This window comes from Cynocephalus volans, chromosome 7 (genome assembly GCF_027409185.1).
Source record: "Cynocephalus volans isolate mCynVol1 chromosome 7, mCynVol1.pri, whole genome shotgun sequence".
Lineage (NCBI taxonomy): Eukaryota > Metazoa > Chordata > Mammalia > Dermoptera > Cynocephalidae > Cynocephalus > Cynocephalus volans.
Window position 1 is genome coordinate 62,291,512 of NC_084466.1, and position 9,278 is coordinate 62,300,789.

Here is a 9,278-nt window from a genome sequence, read left to right on the forward strand (position 1 = left end):
GTCTGCACACAAATAGTGCTCTGCAAGCCAGTGACCTCATCCCTTTGGCTCTGACTATCCTTTTCTAGGCCACCAAGTCAGACCAGAGTGCTGTGAAAGGTCAGCCCCCTGCGAGGCCCCAGGAGCCCACACTACCTGCAAACAGCAAGGAAGAAAGGCCCCTTGCCGTAAGGTTAACTGGGCTGTGCTCCCAACACTCACCCTTTGTGATGCCCCCGTTTCCTAGACCTGATCTGAGCATAGGCCTGTCTCTTTCTCCCCTAATGCCAATAAAAGTACACTTACCGACCCACCATGAAAGGCCACTACTGGGCCAGAGCTTTGTGGTTCAGCCTTTATTGGACAAAACTTTTCTTAACCTAATTTGGACTCTTCCACAAGAGCAGTAGTCAAGAGGGTGATTATCCCCAATTCAAGGAAAGGGCAAGAGTCAGCTCCAGATAAACCCGGCTCATTCCACAGATGTGGTGGGCCAAGCCAGCTGCTATCCATAAAACTGTTCATCATCGATTTCTCTCCTCAGGTTATGCAATCACCCACAAACTAGATTTCTATTAGTCTTTAGCTAGGCTCCCTATAGGACTGTGTATAATGGTCTGTCCCCCAGTGACTTCTTCTGCCAGTCCTCTGCAACAGAGATGAGAGCTTCTGGAAGTGAGTGAGGTCACCGCCGATTTACACTGTACAGCAGAGACTACAAACGTGTTCACAGCAACCCAAGGCACAACGTACCCACTAAAACAAGGTTTACAGATCAACATTTGTCCTTACCACTAATGCATACACTCTGATTTTTTTCTTCCTAGTCTATTTAACTTTTTTAATGCTGGTTGCCTCCTCTACAACTGATTTTAAACCCATTAATAGGTTTCAACCCACAGTTTGAAAAACACGGCTCTTCAGGGGGGGAAATCAAGCCCTTAGCGGGGAACAGATAAGCAGAACTCGAGGGAGGAAAGTTGGAATCCCACTCTGCATCCTGGTGGGACCCTGAAGCCACATCTCAGTCACAACCAATCAAGACCTCCACGGGCGTATAATAAGCGACTTATTTTGGGATTTAAGGTACATTGACAGATCCTGCAGAGAAACTGGGGACCAGGTGAGCTTGTGGATCTAGCACCACCATGAATCCTTTGAAACACTGTGAAATAAACATCAGGTTCCACTTCAAGTGAATGTCAGCATTCACTTGCTGGGAATCAAAATCACCTAGGGTGGAGATGAGGAGTTCTCACAACTAGAAATCCACCCCAGGCCCGCTGAAAACCAAACTCTCCAGGAAGAGGTGCATGCATATATATTTTGCATACGTATTATTTAAAAAAATGTTCAAATGATTCTGATACCACCCATCCACCAATGAGCATCTGGAACCAATTCACTAACAGACATTTTATTAAACCAAAGCAGGGACCCAGAGGGCATGGCCCACACCTAACTCTGCATTAACCCTCATCCCCAAGAGCTCCTCCTGTCTTTGACAATCAGAGGCATTTTGGGATGCTTCACAGAGCTCAAAGATGCTGATACACTATGCCTGGTTTTGCTCCAGGTCTTGTGAGTCTTTATTGCCCCAAGTGGGCTCCAGACTGGGACACAAAGTGCTTAATACTTAATACCTAGAGGCTACACTTGATTATAAGACAAGTCTCACCCTGTCCAGACATAAGAACATTCTGACAGCATATCCCTGCCATTCTTTCATCCTTGTCCCCCAGAGCTTTGGAGGCAAAATGTCATCTGGGTTATGTCCTTTATCCTACATGAGTCATCATCAGGCTTCAACTGCAAACTGTGAAAGTATATTAATATACTTTCTCCACAGAAAGTCCCTTTCTTTGAGAAATCATCAAGGCCTGAGGCTTCCATCTGTCAGCCATAGGACATGACTTCCTCTCCGGGGGTTGACAAGCTTTTTCTGTAAAGGGCCAGATAGTAAATATTTTAGGTTTTGCAAGCCATATGGTCTTGAGGCTATTCAACTCTGCAATTGCAGCTTGAAAGTAGCCATCAACAATACATAAATGAATGACCATGGCTGTGTTCCAATAAAACTTTATTTAGAAAACAGGTGAGCCTCACAGAGCCATGCCAACCCCTGCTCTAGAGCAGCAGTTCGCAAATTGTGGTCCTCTCCAGCCCCCAGCCTCATGAGCACCACCTGGGAACTTGTCCCAGTGAGAAATATAAACCTACAGGCCTAACCCAGACCTACTGAATCAGAAACTCTGTGGGTGGAGCCAGTAGTCTGGGTGATAAAAGTCCTCCAGGGGATTCTGGTGCAAGCTCAAGTTTGAGAACCCCTGCTCAAGGTCTGATGCAAACCTGTCTGCTCCAGGGAGTTGTCCTTGGTGAGCCATACCCAATACAGGCCTCTTCCCTTTCATTCCTCCCAAATCTAAGTGTACCCTAAGTACTTCACTGACCATTATGCACCGAGGGTTTTGCGCTCCGCTTGTTTCCTGCCTCTGTGATTAAACTGAAATCCCTTAAAGGTAGAGTCTGTATCTTTGGCTTCTTCTCTACCCCCATCACTGCTCCATGTTAAGTATTTAATAAAGGCAGGGCAGGCCTTCACCTCTGTCAGCCTCTTGGATCTTAGAGAAGATAGTGAAGCACAGAGTTTTTAGCCCATGTTGGGAAAATATAGGAAAATGGCCAGGGCCCCTCAGCTGTTCAGAATCTTGCCAAGCATTTGATGTAAATAGGCACGTGCGCTCAGGTGTTCCTTGGTTATTGTCTAATGTAATTGCACATGTGCACCCAGGTGTCCTGGGTTATGACTTAAGTATAAAGGATGAGTGGCTCTGATCCACGGGGACCCCCCCCAGTCCTGGGGTGCCCCCAGGGGGCCATGGGGAGGCCACTACTGCTTCTGGAGGCTCTTGCTGCTGCCAGTGGCCCCAGGACCCTCCGCGAGGCCACCACCACCACTAGACCTGTAAGCTACTGGACCTGTAAGCTGCTGCTGCTGCTGAGGATGGAGCTTGTGTCATCTGTCAACAGCTCCCGGGATCTTTCCTGATTACCTAGCATGGACCTGTGTGTGAGGGGTCTGGGGACCCAGTCTGTACAATGGGTTTGAAGGGTCTGAGCCTTAGCTCAGACAATATAAATGGAAACTTAGTATAACTAAAATAATGAAACATTTTGGCTTTAGTTATGATTTGCCTTACTCGATGACTGGCGTAGTTGTGTAGCTTTACAATTGGGCTACGTCGGCAGGATTCCGACATTACCCCTAGTTTTACAGCCCACAATTCACTTTTCAAAAATATCAGTTAAGTGCCTGCTATGTGCCAGGCCTGTTTTAGGGCATGAAGACCTTGGCTTCACTGAACTTACATTCTAGTTAATTATAGATACATATGAACTAGATAAATTTTCTTCAGTAAATCCTATGAAAAATAAGGCAAGATAATGCAGTGACAAGACTCTAAACAGCATGGTCAGAGGAAAGCCAAGCAGGAGTCACTGTTTTTACGAGCTAAAAGTGGACACGTGGCCTTTTATGCAGTGCTCTTTCCAGGCCGAGCGTTAACAGCAGGCACTTCAGCACTGGTCAGGACAGAGGCAGCTGTGCGGCAGGAGCCCCAGAGCTCAGTGGCTCACTTCTCTCCCATGCAAGTCTGACTTGGGCTGGTGAGGTTTTCCCTCCAAGCCGTGGCTCAGTGATCCAGGTTCTGCTGCCATCACAAGGTCACAGCAGCTCCTCACCATCTTGCCCAGAAGTGATGCTTTCCTTCCACTTACTGCATCTGCCAAAACTAGTCTCATGACCCAGCCTATCTGCAAGGAAGGCCGGGAAGCATCAGGATGCACATGGCTGTTGGGTGCACTCTGCGTCTGCCACGACCCTCTACATACTGTACTTCCTGCAGGTCGTAGGATTGTGAGATCAAAGCTTAGTTGAAGTCAGTTTTCTAGCCATGAGCTTTTCACAGGGACCTAATCTCACTGGGCTCCTGTGGCATCTAGAGCTGTACCCCTGTGTAAAGCTCCCAGATGGTGGGTGAGAGGTTTGCTGTGGGCCACTGGTAGGTGACCATGTGATTTATCTCCCAAGCTGGGATACTTTGAAGCATGAAAGGGAGTACTATTAATAACCGTACCAGAACACCAAACAAACTGGGACTGTCCTGGGCATATCCAGACATATGGTCAACCTAGCCACAGATAGATTATGCAAACCCTCATCTCGAGAGACACTGGATTAAGTCAGCATTTTGCACTTCCACAAATCCATTGTTCATTGCATAGGGCAGTCTTTCTTAAGAAGAGACTTAGCATTCAGTCTTGCCATAGGTAGGTTAGAGTCACAACCAGCACTGTGGAAGGCTCACTGGGTGCCAGCCACCATTTGGGAGCTTGTGAGTACTGACTTGTTTAATCCTCAGAAGGCGCCCCTTGGGTAGGTACTATAGTGATCTCTGTCTTACAAATGAGGAAATGAACACAGAAAAAAACAACCAAGGTTATGCTGCTGGAGACAAGCAAGCTGGGATTCAAACCCAGGCCCAGCATCTGCCCCTCACATGCCCTGCCCTTGCAGAGGGCACGCTTCCACTGACAGCAAGAGTGCTTTCCTTTTTTGATTCACTGCTCTACTTCCAAGACATAGAACAGTGCCTGGAATTCCAGAAATATTCATGGAATGAATGAATGAGTCAATAGCCCCTCAGTGAGTACGTGGCGTCACCAAGGCTCGAGTTGTAGAAAGCAGAATAGAATCACAGAAACAGCCCAGGACCAGACAGGACACTGGGTTCCTGCCCTGGCTTCTACCATCATCTTGTTCTCTGGCCCTTGATGTGCTCATGAGCACGTCTGAAGATAACCTGCCCTTCCCCACCACAGAGCTGTTGTGGGAAGCAAATGATATGACATATGTGACATTGCTTTGAAAAAACTGTAAAATGCTATACGAATTATCTGTATAATTACTTATATGTATAATTATATATGTAATCTTTGTTGGCAATCAGAATAATGATTGCTACTCAGGACGGTCTCTGTGGGGACTGTGCAGAGAAAAACATTGCTTCACATTCAGGTCCCTACCCCTACCAGGGCCCTGGCTTAGAACAGTTCTCAGCAGCAAGAATGTCCGGAAGGGAGAGTGTGGATGGGTCAACACAGTCCATCCCAGCTAACGGAGAAGGAATCCGAGTGCACATGCTACTGTCAGGGCTCTGTTTATTATTGTTATTTATAGTAATTTCTGAAGGTGGAGTTTAGGCAAGATTCAAAATTAACCTGGGCTGTGGAAGACCACTGGCATCTGTTAAGAGGCTGACCAGCTGCTAGTTTTATTCTAATTACATTTATCTTCAACCCCCCTAATATGTTACTTCTGAAGAGAGTGGGGATGGAATATGCAGCCCATTCACACCGCACTGGAGATTCAAAACGGGTGGGGGAAAGACAGGGCGGAACAGGGGAAAGAGAAAGAGGGAAAAAGAGGGATGGGATCCTAATGCACAGCAAGGTGACCACAGTTAATAACACTGTATTATAAACTTGAAATTTGCTAAGAAAATAGATCACCAGTGTTCTCGCCACACATAAAAAAATGATAACTAAGGGGATGGATGTGTTAACTCACTTGATTTTCTGACATTTTAGTGATTCGCTTTCCAATGATTTCACAAGAAATTGCCAGATCTGCTTTGCCGCAGCGGGTTACAGGGTCCCGCATGTTACCCTCCTGCCTTTCAGGCTCCGCTCTCAGAAGCACAGGTATGTCTTCAGTGCTCAGGAAGGGCAGAAAGCACGTGGGCTGGGGGGCTGCCCACCCTTCCTGGGCTCCAGGCCACAGTGGCACCTCGAGGGGCCAGCAGCACCGTACATTCTCAGCCCCCTCCCTTCCCACTGGTTCTGAGGGCACAAAACTAATTTTCCTCCTGAGAATTCAAGGTGGCTGCCAGAACACGGTGACTTTCAATATGATGACACAAGAGGCATCATATATTAGACTTATGGGCACAAAACTGGTGTTTGCTCTCCTTCTGGAGGGTTAATTGGAAAACTAAAAGGAAGAGAGGAGGTGGGACGCTGTTTGGAGCTCTGCACGTGGGCCTCGGGCTGGTCACACAGCAGGAGAACACTTACTTGTTTCCTGCTATGCAGCGGGAGCTGCTGTCGGCGGGTGCTTTCCATTTTCCAGCAAGTGCTGCAAATAGGTAAAGGATGACAAAGAAACGGGACATTCCCCATGAATCAGGGCCATTCATGGTCAGAGTCACCAAACCTGTATTTCAGGGGACATCTCTCCAGCTCTCAATCTCCCAGATGAGCCTACATCTCTGAAAAGGGACTGGGGCTTGGCTCTTGGAAAGACACAGATCTTCTTTCAGTATGAGTGAAACCTGTAAGATCTCTCCCCATTTTCTGATATCACGGCTGCTACCTGAGATCATCTTTTATTTGTGTTGGAAAAGATTCCTGCTGCTTTCCAACCTGGCCCATCTCCCCTGGCTGAGAAGGGGAAAAGTCACTGATGTCATAACCCAGCTTGGGTCTTGCTGCCAGCTGCAGTGGCCCAGCACTCAGCCTTCCTGAGGCAGCGTGGGTGGCAGGAGGCTGAGGACGGCCAGCCATGCAGAACAGCCTCAAGTCTTTGCAGTGAGGAAGACACCCTGACAACACTTCCGAGGGGTGCCTCGGTCTATCTGCCTATGTGTGTGTGTGTCTCTCTCTCTGTCTCTGTCTGTTTCTCTCTCTCTTACTCAGCCATTGCTAATCTATATCTAACAAGACTACTTATTCTCTGCTTTGAATTCCAAAATATGCCCAGGCTCAGGGTATTTAACACCATCACCTCTTCGGTCTTCATCAACTGGTTCCCTTGGTTTGGCCGCCCACAGTGCCCCTGCTCAGCCTGCTCTGGCCCAGCAGCAGCTCCCGCCTTCTCTCACACAGAAGCCTGTCTCCCTTGTCCTCTCCCTGAATGCTCCTTGCTAACCTCTTCCTGCAGTCAGGGAGGGTCTGGGGCAGATGCACATGGTTATTTGGTTTGGTTATTTGCTGCTGTTGGTGCAAAGTTGGAGGGGAAGCGTGGTTAGTTCAGCTGCCATTGGCATGAGGGACAAAGACAGTTGTGTGGACAGCAGACTCCCTGAGCTTGCAGCCCTGCAGCACAGCAGCCAGCCCCACTGGGGACAAGCCCTCCAGCAGGCCTCTGGTCAGTCTTCATCCAGAAATCATACAGAAAATATTTGCTTAAATGCTAATCAAAAAAGTCCCACAGTGATGCCTGGATTGTAAATCAACATAGACAATGTGGGGCCCCCAAGAGCTTGACCCTTTGGAGCCAGCACAAATAGGAGCCTCCTGCAAGTCGCAGGTGGGGGGATGGAACTCCCCACTAGTGTCAGGAGGAGCCGTGCTCAGGAAGCCCTTTTAGGGCCTGGACTGAGCCAGAACCCATCCCTCTCCAGGGGGCCATAGGCTGTGCGGGATTCACGTTTAATCCTGCACATCTGGGAAGCAGTTCTCCTGCCAAGACGGGACGAAGCCAAGTGATTGCTGGGGCAGGAGAGAGCAGGGCTGGGAGGGCTGTGCACACAGCAGTGTCCTAACTAGCAGGGGGACGCAGCCACACAGACTCCCCGGCCCTGGCCCTGTCGCCAGGCACGTTCTCTAAGCACGGTGCACTGAGGTACGTCACGGGATCCGGAAAACAATTTTCCTTTACACGATGGAGACTATTATTTAAGTTTAAAATGCAGCAGGAAGGAAGGTGAACACAGTCAGCTTTATGAGAAAAGGGTCAGCCAAGGGCTCTTCCCAGATGCCACCTTCTCGTTCAGTGTCTGGCGTTTTGAGAACATGCTTCTTCCTCCCTGCCTCCCACCTCCCACCTTCCCTTCCTCTCCTGTCTCCTCCCACCCATCTCTCTGTCTCGCTGCCTCTATAATGATAAAAATCACCAAGGTAAAATTACTGTGTGCAAGGTGCTGTTCCAAGTGCTTCTCAGATCATTTAACCCCCAAAACTCTATGAAAAAGTTCTGTTTCTCTGCACGTTCTCTTTCTCTCTTGCTGTCTTTGTCTCTCTCACACACACACTCATACACACCCACTCATGCGCACACACACAGGGTCTAGATCACTGCCTCAAAGCCTGAAGAACTCTATGTCCATTAGGCTCCTGCTGAGCTGCCTGGGCTGGCGTTGCCCTGTGGGGCTGGCTACTGAGACAGCCCTGCCCGTGGTTCAAGTTCACGGCAAGAAAGCAAGCCCTACCCCCACTGACTGGGCACGCAGTGCCCCACCCGACTGGCCCCACCCGGCTGGCCCCACCCTCTCTTCTGTCCTTGGTGCTGTTCTGACCTTTGAGGGAAGGGGCAGAGACAGGCAGAGTCAGGGAGGAACAAAAGAAGACCTCTTTCTTTCCTGGTGACAGGGCTCAGTGGCAGCAGCACTGGCCAGAGAACGGGCAGCCTGGATTCTGGTCCTGGCCATGCCCCTCGCTACACCCAGACATCGGGCAGGTCATTTACTCTCTGTGGGTTTCTGTTTCTCCCACAGATGGATGACATTTGTTTTTATTTTAGGAGAAAGTCCTCTTTCAAGTAAGATCGGAGGAGCCCAATGTGTAAAAATACATGAAATTGGGGACAGGTGGGCCCTGTCCAGCTCCCCTTCACCTTCCTCTCAGAGCAGCCCTTTCCAGATTCATTCACCTAACAAACCCTTCTGGGGTGCCAACCGTGCACTTTACATGGCATCAGGTATGCAATGGGTGTGCGAAGCAACCAGGAACTTACAGTCAAGAGGAGAGAGGAACCTGCAAGCAGATCAATGCCACACCTTTAACGGGTGGCATAATCAACAGGGCCACGTGCAAAGCACAGTGGATCAACTTAAGGAAAAGTGATCTAGAACCATTGATCCACTTCTGAGTATACACCCAAAATAATTGAAAGCAGGGACTCACAAGACACTTCCACACCCATGTTCGTAGCAGCATTATACACAATAGCCAAGGGGCAGATGCAGCCCACGTGCCCATCACCCATCCAAGGAACAGTGGAGAGACAAAATGCTGTATGTGCACACAATGGGATATTATTCAGTCTTAAAAAGGAAGGAATTCTGACACATGCAACATCATGGATGACCTGGAGGACACTATGCTGAGTGAAATAAGCCAGTCACAAAAAGACAAATACTGTGTGATTCCACTAACATGAGGTGCCTAGAGTATCAAATTTCTCAAAACCGAAAGTAGAATGGTGGTTGCCAGGGGCTGGGGTAGCGGGAAATGAGGAG